We start from the raw sequence: 24927 nt of genomic DNA, 5'->3' as shown, positions 1-24927 counted from the left end.
CGTATATTACAAGGCACAGGAACTTTTTTGAGGGAGGTGAAGAGACAGAAAAAAGAAACTCTAAAAAATGCTAAAAAAAAAAAAGTCAGACTAAGTGGCAAAGCCACACTGGAAGCCAGCTTGGCCAGCAGTCCCATTCCGAGGTGTATTTCCCCAAGAGAAGCAAAAACACACGGCCGTGCAGGAAGCTTTCTGTTCTACGTCTTGAGTATGTCGGTGGTTACGCTGCTTTTCATGTGTGTCAAAACTCATGCAACCGCACACTTCAAACCAGCGAACTTGACTGTGCATAAACTATACCTCAATGAAGTGACTAGTAAATAACACTGTAATATACAAATATGAGAGGTGATGGATGTGTTAGTAATAGATGGGGGAAGCCTTTTGCAATGTACATGGGTATCAAACGATCACAGTATATGCTGTAAATATTTTACAATTTTGTCAATCACACCTAAATAAAGCTGAGGGGAAAAAAGAAAATATTGGTCATAAAAGGTAATATTCACTTTTGATATTTTTCCTTTCCTATATTGCCAACATTGTCTCCCCCACCCACAAGTCCCTAGGGTAAGTTATAATATATTTGTTATATACTTAAAAAAAAAAAAAAGAACATTACACCCAGACACAGCAAAACCAGCCAGTTCAGCCAAAAAGCAAGGGCTCAGGGACGAGTTGTCACACTTTAAAATAATGGCTCAATTTCCAAGTCTATCCATGCTATTGCAAAAGGTAAGATTTTCTTCTTTTTTACATCCAAATAGTATTCCATTGTGTAAATGCACCACACCTTTTTTCTCCATGTATGCTAAATGAAATAGCCAGTCAGAGAAAGACAAATACCAGATGATCTCACTTATATGTGGACTCTAATCAACAAAATAATTCAACGAACAAAAGAGAAACAGGAACACAGACACACAGAACAGACTGACAGCTGTTGGGGGGAGGGGGTGGGCACCTTGTAAACTTGCCAGGCAGGGCCAGATGTGTAGGATCCCAGTACCCCACCTCAAATGGGAGTACTTGGGTAGGGTGAGGGTGTTCTTTATGACACCGCAAAAGCTCTCAGAAGAGAACAGTCAACTAATCTGAAATGTGAAAAGATGCTGATGTACACAGAGGTCTATCACAGTGTCATTTATTATGATCCTCGAAAAGAGGACAGTTTATCCCCAGACAGGAGAATGGCTGAGGAGGTACTGACGACTTCTAAAGATGAAATATTATATAGTCACTACAATGATTTAACTAGACAGTATTTCCTGACATTGAAACATTGTAATGCTAAATAAAAAAATCAGTACACAAAATGGTATGCGCCACATGATTTCAACTACGTTTACAAATGCAATGACAATAAGACTTTAAAGAAATATGCCCAAGGTTAAGAGTGACCCAGAGGCTTCTGGTCAGATGGCAGTGTAGGCAGACAGGGCCCCCCTCTTCACACAACCACATCAAAACTGCAACCAAAATATAGAACCACCACCACTCAAAATCATCAGAAATCAAGATGAATGAGGTCTGACAACTACGAAATTAAAGAAACCACACTCATCTACACTGGCAGGAGTGGTGAAGAAGCAGAACAGGCTGGCCCCTCACCCATGTGTGGTGGATACAAAATCGGGAGGGATATCTCAGGAGCAAGGAGTACCAGACCCACACCAGGCCCCCAGGCCAGGGTTCCAGTGCCAGAAAAATAAGTCCCCAAAACTTCTGGTTGCAAAAACCAGTGGGGATTGAGTCAGTGGAAGAAACTTCTGGAGTCTCAAGCAGTTCTTCCTATAGAACCCATACACAGACTCACCTACTCAGACTCACCCCCCTCTGGGCTCCAGCACTGGGATGGCAGCTTGAAAGGCACTGGTGGAATATAGGGAGGGGCTGAAATGTCTGGCACCAAGGCAAGCAGGGGCACTGTCCCTTTTCTAAACTCTCCCCCATCAGAGCCAGCAGGTGGGTGCCATATGTGAGACTCCATCAATCTGCCAAACACTATTTGGGACCTGCCTTGGAGATCCCAGAGACTCCGCCCCACCCACCCAAGCTGTTTTTCCATATAAATGCCTGGTCTTGTTGGCTCCTGCTTCACAACTTCCCAAATCCTCTCAAACAAGCAACAGCTGGCCTCAGTGAGCCCCAGGCCTGGCACTGGTAGCAGCTAACCTAGATTTACAGCTTGGCTTCACCTGAGAATCTCCAACCCCAGCACAAGTAGCAGCCATCTCAGATTGCTTTATAGTTCAGGCAGGATGGCCCCAGGCAAAACACAGGTCGGGGCTGAAATTGGCTTGCACCACCTAGGAAATCCCAAGGCCAGGGGACCCAATGCACAGCTACAGACCACATCAGAGCACCACCACCTTGCCCCTGTATAGCTGATCCTCTACGGAGGGCAGAAAGTGGTGGTCAGTGGTCACAGCCAATTTTGTAGCTAACTGACCTGAGCATTCAGGCCAGGGTTTTTAGAGGAAAATCCCTCCCATTGACCTGCCAACAGCAATCAACCCTCAACTACAAGAGGAAGGTGTACTCATCCCACATGAAGGGTGCACCTGGAGTACCCACTTGGGTGATGGGGAGGCTGTGCCACTGGACCTTCCAGGACACCTACTACATTAGGCCATGCTACCAAGACAGGGAGTCAAAGCAGCTTCTACCTAATACATAGAAACAAACATAGGGAGGCTGCCACAGCAGGTGACATGAGGAGACAAAGAAGCACAGCCCAAATGAAAGAACAGATCAAAATTCCAGAAGAAGAGCTAAACCAAAGGGAGACAGGCAACCTATCAGATGCAGCATTCAAAACACTGGTTATAAGGATGCTCAAGGAACTTAGTGAGGACCTCAACAGCATAAAAAGGATCCAGTCAGAAACAAAGGATACACTAAATTGAAATAAAGGACAATTTAGAGGGAAACAACAGTAGAGTGGATGAAGCTGAGAATCAAATCAATAATATGGAACATAAGGAAGCAAAAAACAACCAATCAGTAGAACAAGAAAAAAAAATTTAAAAAAATGAGAGTAGTATAAGCAGCCTCTGGGACAAGTTCAAATGGACCAACATTTGCCTCATAGGGGTGCTGGAAGGAGAAGAGAAAGAGCAAGAAATTGGAAATTGATTTGAAAATAATAATGAAAGAAAACTTCCCTAATTTGGTGAAGGAAATAGACATGCGAGTCCAGGAAGCACAGAGTCCCAAACAAGATGGATGCAAAGAGGTCCGCTCCAAGACACGTCATAATTAAAATGCCAAAGGTTAAAGATAGAGAATCTTAAAAGCAGCAAGAGAAAAGAGGTTAGTTACCTCCAGGGGAGTTCTCATAAGATTGTCAGCTGATTTCTCAAAAGAAACTTTGCTGGCTAGGAGGGATTGGCAAGAAATATTCAAAGTCATGAAAAGCAGGCACCTCCAGCCAAGACTGATCTACCCAGCAAAGCTATCACTTAGAATCCAAGAGCAGATAAAGAGCTTCCCAGACAAGAAAAAAACTAAAGGAGTTCATCATCACTAAACCATTATTATATGAAATGTTAAAGGGACTTATTTAAGAAAAAGATCAAAATTATGAATAAAATGGCAACAAATACCTATCTTTCAACAATTGAATCAAAAAAACAAACTAAGGAAACAAGAAGAACAGAGACAGAATCATAGATACAGAGAGTGTTTTGATGGTTGCCAGATGGAAGGAGGGTGTGGGGAATAGGAGAGGAGGTGAGGGGATTAAGGAGTACAAATAGATAATTACAGAATAGCCAGGGGGTTGCTAAGTACAGTGGAGGAAATGCAGTAGCCAAAGGACTTATATGCATGACCTTTGGACATGAACAATGGTGGGGAGACTGCCTGAGGGAGTGGGGGGTGCTTGGTGGAGGGGTCAAAGAGGGAAAAATCCAGACACCTGTAATAGCATACATAATCAACAGCATAAGCTGTTGATTATACAGCTAAAAAAGTAAAAAGTAAAAAGAAAGAAAAAAAAAGAAGAGTAGCTCTCTCTAGGTACTCTTTACAGTTTTAAATGTATCCAATTTTTTTTTTTACCATGAGCAATTACCACTGTTATCATTAGAAAAACCCTTCAAAACACTAGAAAGTATACTTTTTAAAAAAAGTTAGGAATGCACCACCAAAATATGCTGAGATTTTGCTAATGAAACAAGTTTCACATGAATCTGTTTTCAGCCTAGGCCTCCCAGACAATTCCTTCATCAAGCTTACCCTCTCTACCCCGCTGTTCTCCTTCCTTACCTTATGCTTGCTTTTCACGTTCAAGAATCCCCTTTGTTCTGGTATCTGAGCACTCAGGTTCAGCGTGGATGGGGTGTTAGAGCCTTCTAGTATGTTCCCACTTACAGGATCTACGGGCCCATCCTCGGTCACACTTGGTTTTTCCACAGGACCCTTTCCTCATCTTCCTTACACTTCACTTGACCGAGCACTTTGCAGGCCTTTTTACTGAAACAGTATTTGAGATTAATGCTTACAATACACAACCTATAACTTTTTAAACTCCTATTTGGTTCACAGAATTAGGGAGTCTGAAGGGGCGTAGAAGTTCTCTGGTCCAACTTGGGTAATTTTGCAGATGTCACTGCCCTGACAGTGTAAGTTAGAGCACGATCATCTAAATGCATGGTCTGTTTACTGTGTAAGAGGCACTCGGATGAAAGCGATGTAAAGACACTAGGAAGTGACGCTCCTGGTTGACAAGCATCAGGCCTCCCTAAAGACACCAGCTCCTATTTAGGGAGCGGAGATTCCCTGGGGAGGCAGAGACAATAGAGGAAGAGGAAAGGGTAATAAAGAGGATGGGTTACTAAGAATGTTGCAGAGCCTTCATCCTTGGAAATTTTCAAGATGAAATGATACCTTTAAATCATGTCCAACTCTATTATTCTATACCAACCAGCGACCACAGGACTAGGAAGAGGCAGTTTAGTCTGAAACAATGAACCACAGGATTGTTCTGTGGGAAGAGTGGGTGGAGGTTTCTGACCCTTTCTTGAGCAAGTGCAGTCAATGGCCTTTGTGAATTTGTGGCCCATGAACAAACTTATTCTGATCCTGTATCTGAAGTTTCCACTGCAGACCCTGTGGACCCAGCTCTCCAAAACCGTTTTTCATCTCCAGCCCTCATCCCTGCTATAATCACTCTCCTGCATGTTTGTCATTCTGACATTTAAATACTTTTTGGCTCATAAAACATTTGTGTCATTTAGCTGTTTTCCACACAACCTTTTGCTCTCTCAGAAGGCATTATATAAATGTATTAAGTAAATGTACTTTTAAAGGATAAAGAAACAAAAAGCAAAAATAATTAAAATGAGATAAAGTTAAAAGAGTTAGGATGATTTGGCCTGGAGAAGGAGAAAATTTAGGTCTTACATGAAAAATATTTTTAAAAACACAAAGACTGCCTTGGGAGGTGTAAGTACTGTTTCCTTGGAGATGTCCAAATGGAATCTCAGTGACTGTGCGGTGAGTTAGGGTAAGAAAGTTTTAATTTATTTTTTTCACTTTAAATATATAATGCAATAATTCCATGCAAGAGTTACTATAAGGAAATACATTATCAGTCACTCTAATTTAAAGACACAGCAAACAGTCTTTCATTGTACTAAGAAAGGCTACACTCCGCTACGAGGAAAAAACTGTAACCGAATGTGTGGCTACACACTGAAATGACCTCCCACGGGAAATGCGGGATTACCGCAGCAGAGATTTTTAAAAGGATATTGTCACCTTGTTGGAGTGGTTTAGGTAAAATATAGCTTGGAAGCAAGGAATGATACTGGTTGAACTTTATACATTTACTCCCCCTCTGCAACAGAAATAGCTGCTAAATATTTTCCCTTCGTGTGTACGCAGTAGATGGACTCCCCCTCCCCAGATATTCTAAGCCACTTTTCCCTTTTCTCATAACCAAAAATAGACTCGTTTTCATGGGCAAATCACTTAACATCACTTCTATCAAATGGCAAACCTAGGATGACTTGTTCCGATTCTGTGCCCTGAAGTGTTGGCCTGTTTGGCTACCTTCCAAGAGCTATATTAGGAAAATACTTTCCCTTCGGTCACAGTTTAAAATGGAACTATGTGTGTAAATAGACAGATACATTGGTTCTTACATATTTATTTGCTAATTGTTCCAATTTTACTAAAAGCTCAATAATAGGAATGATACTTATAAAAACATTGATTCCTGATACTTTCTATTAATACAACACTAATCTAAACAGAAGAGTTGATAGATGAAGATTATTATCTTAACTATTTTCCATGCTTAACTTACAGTCCCATATTTCTTGTTCTCATTCCAGAGGTTGTTAAGCAATAGTTCTTAACAGAAAAAGCAAGAGAGGACAAGTAATTATTAAACTGATTTAGTCAGACTTTTTCTTTTTGCAATGTGGGAAAGTCTGCTCAAGTTTCTGAGGAAACTTCATTAAAACTCTGCAAATCCGATTCCATTCCACCAACGACTTGCCCAATTCAGAGTATAAACAGCCTAAAAAAGGCAGTAAGTCAGGTGAAAACACAGCAGCTCTTCGTATCTCCCACTAAGACTACTGAAATGGAAACCTACTACTAAATTAAGAAATCCTAACCATTTGCTTGTTATCACCTTGGTGGAACCATAAGACAGTTTGTAAGATCCCTTTGAAAATGATTTCCTAATTCTGAGGGTGCGCCCAGCTTATTTCTTTACGCATAATGAAGATAAACTTTCTTGGGCAAGTCACTGGCTACCATTGCTCATTTTTCCTTCAGAAAACTTAGAGCTAGGCAGGATGCTTCGATGTGAACATGAAGAACCTTCTTGTAACTAGAAAGCAACCAGACAGAAGATACTCTTTAGTGATGTTTGAAATCACATAAAAGAAAAAGAAATATGTAATTACACTGTGTTATCATCACCTACTCAATTACCTTTATTAGAACTCCTGTGTGTGTTCAAATTACTGTCTAGTATCACTTCCTTTCAGCCTAATGAACCTCTGTTTGTATTTCTTGTGAGGCAGATCTGCTGGCAATGGATTCTGTTTTTATTTACTTGACAATATTTTTATGTCACCTTCACTTTTTATTATTTATTTTTTAATATGTTATTGATTATGCTATTACAGTTGTCCCATTACCCTCCTGCATTCCCCTCCACCCTGCACACCCTCTCCCACCCACATTCCCCTCTTTAGTTCATGTCCATGTGTCATAAATTCTTTAGCTTCTACATTTCCCATACTATTCTTGCCCTCCCCCTATTTTCTACCTACCATCTATGCTACTTATTCTCTGTACCATTTCCCCCTCTCTCCTCCTCCCACTCCCCTGTTGCTAACCCTCCATGTGATCTCCATTTCTGTGGTTCTCTTCCTGTTCTAGTTGTTTGCTTTGTTTGTTTTTGTTTTAGGGGTGGTTGTTAATAATTGTGAATTTGCTGTCCTTTTACTATACATGTTTTCTATCTTCTTTTTCTTAGATAAGTTCCTTTAACATTTCATAAAATAAGGGCTTGGTGATGATGAACTCCTTTAACTTGACCTTGTCTGAGAAGCACTTAATCTACCCTTCCATTCTGAATGAGAGATTTGCTGGAGGGAGTAATCTTGGATATAGGTCCTTGCCTTTCATGATTTGGAATACTTCTTTCCAGTCCCTTCTTGCCTACAATGTCTCTTTTGGGAAATCAGCTGACAGTCTGATGGGAACTCCTTTGTAGGTTACTGTCTCCTTAACTCTTGCTGCTTCTAGGATTCTCTCCTTCATTTTAATCTTGGCTAATGTAATTATGATGTGCTTTGGTGTGTTCCTCCTTGGGTCCAACTTCTTTGGGACTCTTTGAGCTTCCTGGACTTCCTGGAAGTCAATTTCCTTTGCCAGATTGGGGAAGTTCTCCTTTATTATTTGTTCAAATAACTTTTCCATTTGTTGCTCTTCCTCTTCCCCTCTGGTACCCCTATAATTCAGATGTTGGAATGTTTAAAGATGTCCTAGAGGTTCCTAAGCCTCTAATTTTTTGAATTCTTGTTTCTCCATTCTTTTCTGTTTGGTTGTTTCTTTCTTCCTTCTGGTTTACTCCATTGATTTGAGTCCCAGTTTTCTTCCCATCACTATTGGTTCCCTGTGCATTTTCCTTCATTTCTCTTATTGTAGCCTTCATTTTTTCATCTAATTTGTGACCAAATTCAACCAATTCTGTGAGCATCCTGATCACCAGTGCTTTGAACTGTACATCTGATAGGTTGGCTATCTCTTAGTCACTCAGTTGTATTTGCTCTGGAACTTTGAGCTGTTCTTCCGTTTGGACTTTTTTTTTTTTGTCTTGTCACACCTGTTACACATGAGGAGCAGAGCCTTAGGTGTTCACCGGGGCAGGGCAACCCAGCTGCTGGGCTGTGACGCTATGTGTGTGGGGGGTGGGGTGGGGGGGTTCCGAGAGGGAACAACGGCACTGGTTACACTCTGTCGGACTTCAGATCCTTCTGCCACTCCCCCCAAGCAAACTGGGCCTTTCTGGTACTAATTCCAGGGTGGGTGGGCTTGTGCACATTCTAGGACCCCATGCATCTCTCCACCGAACTCTCCTGTGAGACTGGGAGTCTCTTCCTGAGCCGCAGCCTCCCACAGGTGTTTTCAATCAATGCCCCGAGGCTCTATTTCCCAGCACTGGGACCCTAGTTTGCGAGCAGTGCACTTCACAATAGCTGCCTCGCTGGGTCTGCTGGTTGCCACCCCCGAGCCCGGGGTCTGCTAACTGCCGTCTGCGCTCCCAGGGTCTGCCCACTGCGGTCTTGCACACCCGGGATGCCTTACACACACGGTCCCACTGCTCTTTGTGCTGCAACCCTTCTCCACCTGGCTGCCTGACTCCACCCCTCCTACTGGTCTGGATGAAGGTGTCTATTTTAACTCCTTGGTTGTCCAACTTCTATACAGTTCAATTTTCTGTCAGTTCTGGTTGTTATTCTGTTTCTAAATTGTTGTTGTCCCTATCTTGGTTGTGCGAGAAGGCACAGTGTGTCTACTTCTGCCTCCATTTTGGCCGGAAGTCCCACTTTTTAAATATAGCTCTGCAGGACATAGAATTCTTTCAGCACTTTAATTTTTCGTCTCACTGCCTCCTGGCCTCCACTGTTTCTGATGAGAAGTCAGCTGCCAATCTTACTGGGGTTCTCTGATACTGTACTTAGCAAGTCAGTTCTCCCTGGCTGCTTTCCAGATTTCCTCTCCATCTTTCAGATTGTGATTGTCATATGCCTGGGTGTGATCTCTTTGTGTTTATCCAAACTGGAGTTTAAGTATTTTGGGGCATGTACATTAGTGGTTTTCATCAAATCTGGTTAAGTTGTCAGCCATTACGACTTTGAACATTTTTTCAGCCCCTTGTACTTCTGGTATTCCTTAATGGTGGTACACTTAATGGCGGCCTAAATGGTAGTGGTGTACAAGTATCTTTTCAAGTCCCTGCTTGCAATTCTTTTGGGTACTTACACAGCAGTGGGACTTCTGGGCAATACGGTCATTGGTTTTAATTTTTTGAGGGACCTCCATACTGTTTTGCACAGTGACTAAACCATTTTACATTCCCACCAGCAGTACACAAAGATGCCAATTTTTCCATATCCTTGCCAACATGTTTTTTTTCTTTTTGTACGAGTAGTCATCCTAATGGTGTGACATGGTATCTCATTGTGGTTTCAATTTGCCTTTCCCTACTAATTAGTGATGATGAACTTTCATGTGCTTGTTGGCCATGTGTATAATTAGTGATGATGAGCATTTTTTTATGTGCTTGTTGGCTATGTGTATATCTTCTTTGGAGAAATGTCTATTCAAGTTCCTTGCCCAATTTTTAATAAAGTTTATTTTTTTGCTGTTGAGTTCTAGGGGTTCTTTATATGTATATTCTGGATATTAACCCCTCATCAGATACATGATTTGCAAATATTCCTTCCCATTTTGTAAGTACCTTTTCATTCCATTGATTTTGGCCTTTGATGTACAGAAGCTTTTACTTTTGATACCATTCAATTTATCTATTTTACTTCTGTTGCTTGTGCTTTTGGGTTCTGTCTGCATTTGGTTCTTTTTTTTATCATTTCTATTTCTTTAAAGATAGACTATCTGATGAGTCACCAACACTACATCTTCCTTTAATTCAAGACTGATTTCTTCTAAGTCTTTGAACATACTTATAATAGCTGCTTTGAAGTCTTTGTCCTTTAAATTCCATATAAGGGTCCCCTCAAAAGCAGTCTCTACTGTCTGCTTCATTTCTCCCGTGTAGGCACCACACTTTCCAGTTTCTTTACCTGACTCAAAATTTTCTGTTGAAAATTCGACATTTTAGGTAATATATTGTAGCAATTCTGTTACTGTGATTCCCATCCCCCATCCCCAGAGATCTGTTGTTCTTGTTTGACTGTTTATGTGGCTGCACTGCTTCTGTGAGGCCCACTTTCCCCACTGTGGACAGCTGTCGAGGTCCCTTTCCATGGTTTCTTCTTTGTGTTTACAGTTTAGTCTGGCTTGCTAGGACCACCCCTGGGACAGAATAAGCCCTTACTGGTCAAAGATTGTACTTAATCCCTTGCTAGTTAGATTTTCACCCTTGACCGTGGCTGTGTGTGGTTCAGAGACTACTTTCACAGTTCAGGGAGTAAGGGATGGAGGAAAGGTCGACATATAAAGAGGCTGAGCTGGGGTAATCTTCAGGAGTTGGAATGATTATGTGTCCAGTCCATGCTGGTGGTAGTAAAAAACCCTGAACATGTGTAAAAACTCATAGAGCTGTATAGCAGCAAAAGCGAACTTTACTATATGTAATTTTTTTTAAGTGGTCAGGATTTGACTTTAAAAAAAGATACCTTTACATATGTATTGCATTTACATAGCTGCATCCAATTTGATCACTAAGTTCCTTTTGGAAAGATTTTATTTATTTATTTTTAGAGAGAAGGGAGGGGGAAAGCGAGGGAGACAAACATTGATGTGCATGTCTCTCGCATGTCCCCAACTGGGGACCTGGCCCACAACCTAGGCCTGTGCCTTGACTGGGAATCAAACCAGCGACCTTTTGGTTCACAGTCCGGCACTCAGTCCACTGAGCCACACCAGCCAGGGCTGATCACTGAGTTCTCTAGAAATATACTACTTAATGGAAAGATAGGGGGGAAAAAGCTTTCTTATTATAGTCTTGTTTACTGAGGGTCATTTCCTCTCAAAACACAGTAAGATTAAACTTTTTAAAAGGTGTAACATTCTAAGGCTGTACTTAAAAGCATCTTGCGAGATAGTCTGAAAGCTCAAACTCTTGCGCCAGTTAGCCAAATTGTGAGTAAAAAAAAAAAGTTCATGAAGGTAATTAAAAGTGCTGCTTTTAGGGATAAGAAAATAGAACAGCCTTATTACTGGTAGAGAGAAAGTTTTAGTGGTTCGGATGGATGGATCAAACCAGACACAACATTGCCTCAAATCCAAGCCTAACCCGCGGCAAGGCCCTGACTCTCTCCAACTCTGTGAAGGCTAAGAGAGGTGAGGACGCTGCAGAAGTGTGAAGGAGGCAGAAGCTGGTCAAGAGGTTCAAGGAAAGAAGACGTTCCCATAACATAATAGTGCAAGGTGAAGCAGCAAGTACTAATACAGGAGTTGCAGCGAGTTATCCAGATCTGGCTAAAATCATTAATGAGGGTGGCTATACACACAACAGATTTTCAGTGTAAATGAAACAGCCTTATATTACAAGAAGCTGTGTAGGACTTTCATAGCTAGAGAGAAGGCAATGTGTGGCTTCAAAGCTTCAAAGATCAGGCTGACTCTCTTGCTATGTATGGGCTAATTCAGTTGGTGACTTTAAGTTGAAGCTAGTGCTCACTTATCATTCCAAAAATCCTAGGGCTCTTAAGAATTATGCTAAATTTACACTGTCTGTGCTCTATAAATGGAATGACAAAGCCTGGATAACAGCACATCCTGTTTACAACGTGGTTTACTAAACATTTTAAGTCCACTACTGAGACCTACTTACTTCTCAGAAAAAAAAAAGGTTCCTTTCAAAATATTATTCATAACTGACATGCACCCAAGACCTCTGATGGAGATATACAATGAGATTAATGTTTTCATGCCTGCTAACACAACATCCATTCTTCAACCCACAGGTCAGGAAGTAATTTCGACTTTCAAGTCTTACTAAAGAAATATATTTAGCAAGGAGCTGCCACAGATAGTGATTCCTCTGGTGGACCTGAGCAAAGTAAACTGAAAACCTTCTGGAAAGGATTCGCTGTTCTAGATGCTATTAAGAACACCTGGGATTCATGGGAAGAGGTCAAAATATCAACATTAACGGGAGTAGATTCTGACCTGCACTGGATGCCTTTGGGGCGTTTAAGACTTCGGTGGAGGAACTGACTGCAACTGTGGTGGACACAGCAGGAGAACTAGAATCAGACGTGGAGCGTGAAGATGCGGCCACACTGCTGCGGTACTACGCGTGAGGAGCTGCTTCTTATGGGTGAGCAAAGAAAGTGGTTTCTTGAGATAGAATCTACTCCCAGTGGAAATGCTGAGACAATTGTTGAAAGGATAACAAAGGATTTAGAGTTTTATGTAAACTTAGTTGGTAAAGCAGCAGCAAGGTCTGAGAGAACTGACTCCAATTTTGAAAGATGTTCTACTGTGGGTAAAATGCTACCAACAATTACATGCTACAGAGAAACAATTCATGAAATGAACAGTCACTGATGTGGCAAGCTTCGATGTTGTTTCATTTGAAGAAATTGCCACAGCCACCCCAACCTTTCAGCAGCTGCCACCCAGACCAGTCAGCAGCCAACACTGAAGCAAGACCCTCCACAGCAAAAAGACTATGACTCACTAAAAGCTCAGGTAGCATTTTTAGCAATAGAGTATTTTTAATTAAGGCATGTACATTGTTCTTCTAGACATAATTCTATTGCACACTTAAAAGACTACAGAGTAGTGTAAGCATAACTTTTACATGCACTGAGAAACCAAAAAATCCATGTGGCTCACTTTATTGCAATATTCGCTTTATTATGGTGACCTGGAACTGAACCCACAGTATATCCGAGGTATGCCTGAGCCTAATCAAAAGAAGTTTCTTCTGGATTGAGCTTCAAGTCATTTTTCTTCAAGTAAACATTTTAAACGTATTTAATTGTTACTGACAAGTCGCACGGAGCCTAAAGACACTATGACTTAAAGATCAGGGGGAGAAGTCAAACAAAAGTAAACAAAAGTAGAGATGGCAAAAATCAGGCCTGACAGAAAGAGGTGTGTGGTTAGATGCGCTGCTCTCCAAGTCCCCAGGGATACTTAACTCTGCACAGGAGGCTGAGTCAGAAAGTGACGGGACATCACAAAAATTCTCTCTTCCTGCTCCAGCCACCACTTTAATTTCAAGTCAAGTCTAAAGCCATCACTCTTTAAAGAAAAACAAAACCTTATAATAGATGAGCTCATTTCTAACTCCTAACCACTTCACAATGTTGAACACATTCATATCCTCTTACTTTTGCTTTTAGTCTTCAAGTAAAGGCAAAAGCAAAACAAAACAAAAAAACAAATGAGCAAACAAACAAAAAACAAAATGGAATAAACTCAGTCCATATTCTTAAGCTGAGATTAATTTTCCTTTGGCCCTTACAAAAGTCACCCTTTTCCCTGAAAGTCGCCATTTGCCTGCCCTTTCCAACTCAGTCTATAGTCTCAGGAAATATTTTTATCTTCTCTATCCCTTTTCAAAAGAGGTTGTCTTTCCATTCATCTTGCATAACATTCTATTAACCAAACTGTAACCACCTAGGTATTTATTCCATCTCGACGTGGCGTGGGCATTTCTCAGATCTGCGCTCGCACCGTGCAGTAGGGCTCTGTGACTCACCGAGGCTGAAATCGCTTGGCAGCTCTGACATGCTGATGTGGCTACCACAGTTCTCACCGGGAACGTTACTCCGCCCGTAGGATATTTGACTATTGGGGTTGAATGGTTCACCCACATCTTTTCCCCCTCCCTCACCCAAAGAAAATAAAGTGAAACCCATGTGGTATGTGTCTTTACTTCTATAAGGAGCCTATAGTGCTGAAAGGAGTCACATGATCAGTCTTATAATACAACTGCAGGAGAAAGAGGATGGTAAAGAAAGAAAAGATGAAAAGAACACTCCTTGTAAGGATGAAAAATGGTAAGAAAGAAACTTGAAAAACCAGTTTTCTTAGTTCTAAGTATTCTGGGAAATACTTAACCAAGATTCTGAACCAAAGGCTAGGCCAAAATATGATAGGTAGTACATGATGATGTATTCCATTTGATTTCTCAAGGCACTTTGGCTTTAAAATAAGTTTAACACATCAGTCCTACTAAAAGTAGATTCCATTCAGTCTCAATCTAAATCTCTATCGCCAAGCAAACCTGGTGACAGACTCCACTCCTTCAGGCCTAAATTCAGTAAACATGCTTCAAAGAGACGCCCTTTCAACAACCATCAAAGCACTTTCACCTGTCACCATACAAAGTGGGCTGAAAGGGAAGCCTACTGTTTTTGCTCAAGATTTTCTCAAATCAACTGATACCAGTACCAAAACAGTTACCCAAAATAACCTTCAGATTAAGTCCACAAGGACATCCTAGCAGCACTGAGCTATCAGTCCTAGTAAACAATGGTGATAAACACTTTGATACTCCAAAAACAAGTGCCTTGGAAACACTAGCTAGGAGGCCCTGTTCTTTTCATCATCCCTCATCACCATCACTCAAAATATTATCTGAGCTCTATGGATATGGGTCCACCATTCACTACTTTATATCTGAGATCTAGAACGATACTCAAAAATTTAAATGGATAATCCTAACACGAATAGTCTTATTTTAATGACTTAAAACAGGCTGCATTTCCCGGCTCCCTTCCTTTGTTCTCCAAATAATACTACAACCTGAGATCCTGGCCGACTTGGGATCAGATTAGAGTTCACTGAACATCCAGGACAGTAAGCAGTGAAAGCAGGCCCTTGCTGAATGTCTTCCCCACGGCAGAATTCATGGAATTAACTGTTACCAGTAACATGTGGGACTCCTCCAAAGAGCCTCAATCTCCAGTCTCTCCGTTAAAAGTAAACCAATTTTTATTATAAAAATAATATGTGTGCATATAAAACTTGGGCAAACACAGAAAAGTAGAAAGTAAAAGAAGGGAGGTGCTCCTGGCCTCCGACCTCGAGGCAGCCACTGTTTCTGCGCACACTTTGTGTGAACTAGTGTTATCCACGGAGGTAGGTGTTACTCGCATCAACCACTGAGGGGACACTGCCAAATTAAATATACAAGTCAAAACAATGAATTACAATACTTTTCTGACGAAGGTGTTTCATTATCACCTAAGGAATACATGCTCATGGAAGAAAGAAATCTGAAACAGGTGACCAAGAAGACGGGGTGTTGCCTCATCTGCTAGTGATAACTGCTGCTTACATTTGGTGCACAGCATTCTTTTCCCATGTCCATATAAGTGACGCCTTTAAAAAAATGAATGCAAGCCATTAAGCCATTAAAAAAATGCCTCCCATTAAAAAAATGGGAACACACACACATTTTGTAAACTGCTAGTTTTACTCAAACCAGATCTATCATAATTTTAAATGGCTGGGTGATGTTGCATTACATGGCTACACCATAAATTATTTAACTAGCACCTTATTAGGTTGTTTGTGGAGATACTTTATTGAATTATTAGGTCAGTAATTATTGAGTCATCTCATAATAAGCAAAGGAAGTCTTTTCCCCCTTCTCTTCAAGTTTAATTTTATTGACTGAACAACTATGATGAGAAAAAATTTATCCCAAAGCACTTAACCACTCTCCTTTAAAATGACACCTATGTGGACTAGATAGGAGATTGATTTTAGAAACAAAATTACTTTTTCCAGGGCTATACACAGAAAAGAATGAGTATTTAGCAATTTCTCTTAATGTAGAACTAAAAATCAGCTCTACCTACTATCATTAAGACCCAAATCAATCAACCATTTGGAACTTTCCCTATTGGATATAAAGTTATGGAGAAATTGCAGGTTTCCAAGAATATATCTTACACTCAGAGCCTAATTCGGGGCGTTGAAAACCAGCTCCCTCCACCCTCCGGACGAGTGAGACATCTACCTCATCGGCATGCAGCCGCTGCACCCCGGGGCCAGTGTCCTCCGTGTGCACATGCCGAAGGAGAACCAGCAGTGCACACAGCTCAACGTCTGCGAGGTCAGTTTTTCAACCATAACAAGGCCCGCATATTGTGCAACAGCATCGGTGTACACACTTGCCACCTTTATCCCTCTGTCTCCCATTACAAGGCAAACTAGTGTTGGAGCCAGACTGTCCTCACTTGTCTTTTCTCACTTCAAGGAATTCTTAATACTCTGCAAACACATAATTAACTACAGCTATAAAAGCCAAGGATTCTGCGTATCCCATTTTTCAACACTAAAATATGAGGGCCACAGGCCCTGGCCAAGGCAGAGCACGTCCAGAATGGAGATAGCAGTGTGCCACTTGAGGGACACTTTTTAAGCGGCACTGGCAAAACATGTCCTCAGAGAACCCTTTCCTCATTATGATCACAAAGAGCTTTTATTGTACTAAATGCTATACAAAGTATAACAAATAGACACACTCGCAGTACTTAGTGTTTTCAACCCAAGACAGTTCTGTCAAGCAAAAGCATAAAGTAAAAACCTACAAAGAACAAAGACATAACTAAATTAAGATGCACTTACATCAGGTGCAAAACAGTGGCGGGGGTAGGAGGTTTGAGGACAATTAGAGGGACTCCTAGGAATAACTATTTTGGCTGGCAAGGGCAAGAACTGCCAACTTCCTGACTCTAGATGATTAATTACATGGGGGAGGGCATTCTATGTGGCCGCGGACATTTCAACTGAATAACCACTTATTTGTATTAAGTGCCTACCAATCATTGGCTGTTTCCCCGCAGACACAAAAATGTCAAGATGAACGAGGTCCCTACCCTCGGCCTCTAAGGGAGAGCCACCAACCCCTCATCTTGTACTTGCATTCTCCTTTGGCCCTCCCACTTTGCCCCTCCTTCCAGGGTGCCCCCAAGGCAGGGATGAGGAATGCCGTTCCTGCAGGCAGTGAAGACAGCAGACCACCCCCCACTTGTCCTCCTGTGGAGACGACAGAGTTGGGAAAATGGGGTCGTCCACCTTTCCCTACAGCCACCTCTCTTGTGAAATGGGCTTCATGAGGACAGCAACTGATCTGGCCAGGGCCTGTGGCATGACCTGACTACGGGCTCCTCAGTGTGACCTCTGCCCTAATTTCCCTTCAGAGGGCTCTGGACAAGTCACGTGGGGAAGAGGACGTCTATTAGATAACACTGTGATAAATAGGATACACCTGATAACACCATGCTGCTACTATCACGTTATCTCATCTGATCCTCATTTGAAATGGGCACTGCCTGAGCGACCAAGTTCAGAAAAGTAATTGCAAAAATTTCCTGGTTGATTATTAATCTCCTGTGAGTGCCAGAGGAGACCCAGAGCAAAGTCAAAGCAAGAAGGGACGCTGAGAGGTCATCTATCTCCTGACTTCAGAGAGAATACTGAAAACTACACAAACAAATGCCCATTTTTAGATGACTTCAGGAAAAAAGTGTACATTTTCCTGTGTCCAAATTCTCCATGTTATAATACCCTTTTTTATATCTCATCTAGTGGTCCTCAAACTTCAGTGTGTGTCAGAATCACGGGGGGAGGGGCTTGTTAAAACACAGACTGCTGCCCCTCCCCACCTTCTGAATGAGTGGGTGGTGGGCAGGGCCTGCGTGTGTGCGCATTTCTCGCAAGTTTCCAGGTGCTGCTGATGCTGAGGGTGCCAGGGCTGCACTGAGAGGACGCCGGTTCTGACCCAACCCCTACTGGACTGAACCCTGACATCCTCAATGGAAACAGACTCCACTAGTTGGTACTGAGGCAGACACACACTTGAATAACAATTCAAGAGTCCCCCAGCCATTTTTCTCCCTCCAGGCTAAATAATAGAAGTTCCCTAACATCTTATTATGGGTATCGTTTTTCAGCCCTTTAATCATTTTTTGAGGTTCTTTGTTGCACCCTCTCCAAGTCTCTTTCAGTTGTGGAGACATGAACTGGACCCAGATCCTTAGTCAGAGGCTGGCTGAGGCTGAAGACAAAGGGGAAAATGACTCATGGATCCACAGTGTGCTCCTGTTAGTCTCCCATCCCAAGCTTGCCTTGCTGGCTCCCTTCTGATTCATGTTCTTCTGAGTCCTTTACGAGCTGCAGCAACGCTCAGCTGACCTTCGTAATGCCTTTCTTCTCCGATGCTCAAAGCACATCTCCAACTTAACAGCCGACTCAGCAGCCCAAACCAGTACAGAGCCAAGTCACTGATTCTACTGCCTATCAATTCAGAAGGGGAGAGAAAGTCTGGAACCCAAATTCAGATTTCTATCCAAATATTGTTATATGGAGAGGGACACTTCTTAAGTTTATTGGGCTTTGTAAGATCGCAAGTTCACTTCCTCCACATAGTAATAACAGGTGTAGGTGGAACTACTGAGCCTCCTTCCCTTTGTGGGGACACTGTAGGGGGGGAACTGGGAGTTGTGGGTAAGGCCGCTGGGGTCATCTTCTCACTTCCATCACCTGGAAGCTGCTGGGAGATGGGCGGGGAGGGGCGGCTCGGAGCAGCACCCCAGGTGGCAGGGCAGCCTGTCCTAACACTACTGGGCAGAGGCCCAGGTGAAATGAGAGCTGGCCCACATGCTGCCTCTGACCCTCCCGGCACCATCTCGTTCTCCTCTTCATTCCCAGATTCCTTCTTCTGCCACAGCACTCGGTGTGTGTGTCAAGGGCCCAGCCTTTGTGTGCTGCCTAATTCTAGCACGTGAGTTCTCTGAGAGTGGGAACTCTGCTTTCTTTGTGCATTGTACGTGCTCTGGGGGCGCTTCACACGTGCTAGATAATGACAACAGACCCAGTATTTCCAGGAGAGATCAGCATTCCCACCGACTGGCAGATCCTGCCCCAGTTTCCTTGCAGAGAAAACCAGCAAAGCTAAAGGCACCCCTCTTGCTCACTGTTCTTTTATTTTACATAAAACAGTTGGAACTCAATATAGCGGAAGTCAATTCCTACAAAATTTCCTTTTGAAAGAGAACATTTCTAGGGATGCCATCACTGAACATTTGCGTTCGGCTCCAAAACAAAGGGAACCTGTTAGATAAGGTAAGTTTCCATATAGCTGTGCAGACAAAGTACCCATTAAAAACCTCATGTTAATGAAGGAGATCCAGAGAAAAGACTGCTCTTTGTCTCCTCCCAAAATCACTCCAAGCTTCAGAGCAGAAGTCTTGTCTTTGGAATAAAGTAACAGTAAAATAACTCCACTGCAGCCAGGAGCTACTCTGTCAGAGCCTCCGGGTCTGTGACTATTTTAAGAGGTGGAAGACTGGGAGGAGAGGACAGGCCCCCAGTGAGTGAAAGCCACTTAACCAGGACTGGAGAACACACTGGCACGGGGCAAACGGCAGTGAGGATGACGGCGACATAAGGTGCAGGCGTGCACGGCGCGTGGCTGCAGCTACAGCCCCCTGGTCACATTTCCCCAGGCCACAAAGCCGCCTGTGTTTCTCCACATCTGGACCCCCCATTTGCAACTCTGAGTTGAGCTCATTGTGATCTGTCATGACCAAGGTCATAACTAGTCAACAGAGCGTCTACTCACGAGGGCACCATGACCACTGTCACTACATCAGGCACACAGGACAAGGAGAAGCCAAGAGAATCAGAGCACCAGCAAACATGAGAAATTCCGACACTGGAACTTGCATAATAAAAATGATCTCCTTCTTCATTCACCTGTATCACTCTCTCACAACCCATAAATCATTAAGACAAACACTCTGAAAGCGTTTACGAGCCTTTTTAGAAACTCTTAAAAGAACACATGCTTCCTAGTAGCAAAAACACCTCAACTTGCTGTTTAATTAATAGTCTACCTTTAAAAACATTCCATTGAGATTCTGATGGAGCCTTAACCTTAACTAAAAGGAGAATGAGAATGGTTACTTTCTTTGAATAAAAGTATATATTATGGAGCATATAATGGAACAAGGTCTTTTTTACCGCTGAAGATGATATTACACACTTTTCTGTTATAATTACAATTAATTAATCTGGACTGCAAATTTCTCTTTTGCTCAATAAAAAACTTAAGTGTAAAAAAAGCTCCTTTCCAAAAATAGTCTGAGAACTCAGTTCTATTTTTCCTTCTTACATTCTTTTCGTACTAAATGTGCCACTAAAACACTTCCTTTCATTGTTGACACCTTAGGTCATTCGTATTTAAAATCGGACAATACATAATAACAAAGTAGTCTTTAAATAAAGCTTTCAAAACGGGAAAATGGCATTTGAGGGCAAACCTCCCCCCTGGCTCATCCAGATGACGGAGACAGGGGACGCCTGTCAAGCAGCTACTTACTACACAGCCTGTTGGAAGTGTCTCATCAAAACCAATATTCCCGGAAGGGATACAACTGACACATTAATTGATAAAGAAATTCCTGCCTGGTTCTCTGTAATAAGCAAGTTGTTTGGCATGAAGTCAGTGTACTCTGAATTAAAACACTTCAAACTAAGCAAGGTGATTCAGATTTCATTAAAAATATTCAAAATTAAAATCTTTAGTTTTCTTCAGTCCAAATTTAAGTTGGCAATGACTTGTTAAATTAAGAGCAGTTAAAATTGGAGAACTTCATGGCCCTTGGTTAGTTTTGGTAACTAACTCAAACTTCCAGAGGATGCTTTCAATTACTTTCTAAAGCCTTCCTCCTAAAAGTATTTTTTTTCAAGTGCTTCTCCTTACAAATATATGGATCTATTATTAAGTGCAAAGCCCTCCTTAAAAAAAAGAAAAACTGTCCATCTATACATTTTACAAAATCACATTTGACATTCCCATCATGTCTCCAGCATAAGCCTGCAAGTTCAGGGTAAGTCTAACACAGCAGGATTCCCTTCGATGTTTTTTAATATATATGAGTTATGTTACCACAGAAAATAAAGCTCAATGACACAACCATTTCCATAACTGAATATTTTAACAGATAAATGATAACCTACAGGTTGCCTTGCAAAGATAAAATCAGTAAGAATCAAACACTTTCTCTCGGGAAAGCTGAATAAAGCAGGTTTCCAGCAGTGTGAAAGACTTAAAGAAAAACCTTTGGCCACCATTCTTAGAATCTTCTAAAGCACTCACCCCCAAGTTTCCAGTTTTCCCGAGAGATTAAAAAATGACTACAATAGTAACATTAAGAAGATTTAAGGAGAAAAGAACAAAGAGAAATCTGAACATTCACCCAGTACTTACAAGCACTTCCAAAGGAAATCTGAGCCACAATTCTTCAGAAGACTGCTCTCCCGATCAAGAACACACTCTGAAGTCTAAAATAGATATCCTATCACGTTAGGAGAAGTCACATTTCAGCCTAGTAACTTCTACATGGGTAAACAGTTTTACAACTCGCAGAACAAACCCTGGCTAAAATTAACTGCACCCCAGCGGCAGGCAGGAACTCGCTGATCTGCATCGTGTGTGTCGGGATTTATTCACTAGGACGACATTGGTGTCCTCTGGATGGGAAATTTGGCCAAGGGGCGTGCTCTGGGGAACAATACGCAGCATCATGATTATGCTAATTATGGAATTCGGTCCCATGACACTAACTTCTTTTAAGTTGCTTTTGCAAGTACTGACAAAGAGGAAAAGTAAGCTCTTGTTCACAACAGGCATTCACTTGATTTTTTAAGCACATTCAAACCAGACAGAACTTCGGCAACAAGGTGGCAGTGCTGTATGCTCTTCACAAGCAAAAGCCTAGTGAAAGGACATTCACTGGGATTATTTAAACAGTGCGGCTGGATGTGGTACTGTGTGAAATTCAATGGCCAGCAAATACACATTCCAATAAGCCTATCAACAAGTCGCCTGAATGAAAGCTCTTTTTCCTTGCTATCTAATGAACTAGTTTCACTTACTTGCTTTTTTGGCTTTGTCTCCTGTACCTCCCAAGGAGTTGCTAGGAGGACCCAGGTTCACTAATAAATTACAACTGAAAACAAACATCTCAAATATTTGCAAAAGGCATCGAAGCATTCTGAAGTGTATTTAACTGCCTGGCTGGCTTAACTCATTAACTGTCCCTAAAGATGACTGGTCATTGATCTACAAAGCATGCTGAAGCTCAAATTAACAGCCAAAGACCTCAAGTATACAGCTGATGTGGAAAAGAAAATTAGAAGTAACATGGAACTTTCTTTAAAAAGTAGAGAAACTCCTTTACTAAGTACAACTTACACCGAAGACACAGAACTGCTTAGTCCCTACTCCAGGTGGTTCAGGCTCGTTTGCTTTAGACGTTTAAGTCCCGATGACATACATGCTTGGCACTCCTTACTGGACACCTCAGGGAAAACATCCAAACCATGTTACAACTACCAACCAACTCTCCACACAGCTCTGGAAAATGTCAATTTCCCTTAAAAAAAAAACAACCAAAAAAAAAAAAAAACAAAACAGATGGGCAAACAGGGAAATTCAATCAATGACTTGTCCAAGCCTTCTTGCTGAACCAACACAGGACTCCAACTCCCTCCTAAGCTCCCTCTGATATCTCGTCCATATTAACCATTTAGCTATAATCCTGCACATCTTTTCGGAACTGTTTGTTTTCCTAATTTTAAAATGTCATGTCAGTTTAGGCTTTAAGAGATTCATTCTACTCAACTCCCGAATCCAGGTCTGAGTCCCAGGGGCTCAGTCCTTAACTCACATTCACAGGCAGGTGTCCTGTGACACGGACGTGACCATGTCCTTGAGAAGCACTGAGGCACGCACACCCGGGGTGGCAAACGAAGCACTCTTCAATGGCACGAGCTGGTAACTACCAGCACAGTCCCCCTCCTATCTATTTACAAAAACTGCTAGCAGCTAGTCTGGGGTTCCACCCCTACTGCCCAATCTTAGGCAGCTGTAGCCAGCACCCACCCCACCCTCACTGGATGGTAGCTGGGGCACCTACCACCACCCCAACTCCAAGTCACCAGAGGTGGGCATTTCCCACTCGGGCAAAAAGTTGGCACTTATCATATATGGCTGACCTCTGGTTAATATAATTAATTCTCAGTGATCCACAGCAAACTTAGTCTGGAATTCTGAAAGCCAAAAGAGGATGCTATGAAGCTATTTCAGACACAATTACCCTTATCCTATTATGTCATAGTTCAGTAGAAGACATTCTAAGCCAAAACATTATTTCTCCCCTAAACCAGAAAGAAAAGGCAAAGACACCAACTTTATTCCTACATCAGACTTTTCAGCAGAGAAAACAGTGTGATCGGCCTACACTGATCACACCGAAGGCAGGGCAGGCGGGCACTTTTCCAGTCCCTCACGTGTTCATGCTGAGAATGACTCCGCTGCTTCTCTCAACACTGGCCACACCTGTTCCAAGATGCAAACGCCAAAACATTCCAAAGAAAATAGTGTATCCTCCAATTGACATTAGTCACCCTGCTGCTTCCTTTTCATTAGTGAAAATAACTTGAGTCAACTGCACTTTTGTTCCAGGCATGGTTATCACAGTAGGGGGAATCTATGTGCACCATTAAAAGCAAGGTAAGTTCCTCCCATTGGTTCCCAGGAACTGGTGGTGGTAGGGGAGCAGAGAAGGGCAGCACTGTGCCATTGGAGGGTGGTCTCTATGGGGTCCTTAGCCCACCAGATCCATGAAATTAAAACAAAAAGAGACACAAGTGTTTTTATAAACTTGAGTTAATGAATTAACCTAGATATAGACCCTCTAGACCAGCTACATATATAATTTTAAATTTTCTAGTAGTTGCATTAAAAAAGCAAAAATAAACAAGTGAAATTAGTTTTAATAATATATTCTATTTAACTCACTATATCCAAGATACTGTCATTTCGGCATGTAATGAACAGCCATACCTGTTACGGTCATATCCCTTCTACCATCAATATAGTCCTTGCTGAAGATCAACTGGGATATTTGCTGAGTGAGGATTAAAGCTCCCTGCTTTTATATTTATAGCTCGAAGCCTCAAAAAATAAAAATAGAAAGGGGGTTCAAATGCTCAAGTATTTCAGAGAAATTGATGGTCTATATAAACTCTCTCTTTGAAAACTCTGTAGCTCTGACAGCCTGATGAATCTTTCTCTATTTTATCACCTCCTGCTGTCAGTCTAAGGTTGAGTCAGAATTTGGAGACACTGACTAAACACATGCACGAATTCTACACCTTGGTAGATGGTGCAGTGATAACTGCCCTTTGTTCCCACTTCCCTGCATCCACACCCCTGGGCAGTCCTTTCCCACCCTGACTGGGTTGGCTGGCGCAACAACAGCAAAAGTAACCCAGAGACTTAAAAAGTGCAGGCCTACTGGGGCTTGCCTTCTCCTGTTGCACTTTGGAACCTTGAGACCACAGCATGAAACAGCCCTGGCTAGCCTACCAAGGATGAGAAGACCACACGGAGTGCAGATACACCATGTGCTGCTGAGACCCCTACGCCAGCCCGCGAAAAGATTGCCTGACGTGAGGGCGGCCAGCCCAGACCACGCAGCCCCGGCCAAGGCGCCAGCTAACCACAGCAATCAGCCAGGCTAGCTCAAACCAGAAGAACCCCCTCGGTGACCTATAAAATTGTGAAACATGATAAATGCTTTTTTTCTAAGTTATTGGGGGCTTTGTTATGAGCAAAAGCTCACTAATATCCACTCTTTGAAAAGTCTATTAATATTTCATTCCTTT

General features: G+C 42.1%; 1 protein-coding gene across 9 annotated transcripts in view; it reads right to left on the bottom strand.

Annotated features, from left to right (window-relative positions):
• The window catches only part of SLC20A2 (solute carrier family 20 member 2), a 98990-nt gene that overhangs the window by 47281 nt on the left and 26782 nt on the right, over positions 1–24927 (bottom strand). The window contains exon 1 of one of the 9 annotated variants that reach the window (XM_036011545.1): positions 21464–22545. The exons of 7 other annotated variants lie outside the window; for them this stretch is intronic. The gene's annotated coding sequence lies outside the window, so the exon portion shown is untranslated. Of the gene's footprint in view, positions 1–21463; positions 22546–24927 lie in introns of those variants that run through there. One more of the 9 variants, XM_028526258.2, reaches the window with a different exon arrangement.

This window comes from Phyllostomus discolor, chromosome 11 (assembly GCF_004126475.2).
Source record: "Phyllostomus discolor isolate MPI-MPIP mPhyDis1 chromosome 11, mPhyDis1.pri.v3, whole genome shotgun sequence".
Lineage (NCBI taxonomy): Eukaryota > Metazoa > Chordata > Mammalia > Chiroptera > Phyllostomidae > Phyllostomus > Phyllostomus discolor.
Note: the sequence above shows the minus strand (reverse complement) of the source record. Positions and strands in the feature narration are given on the sequence as shown.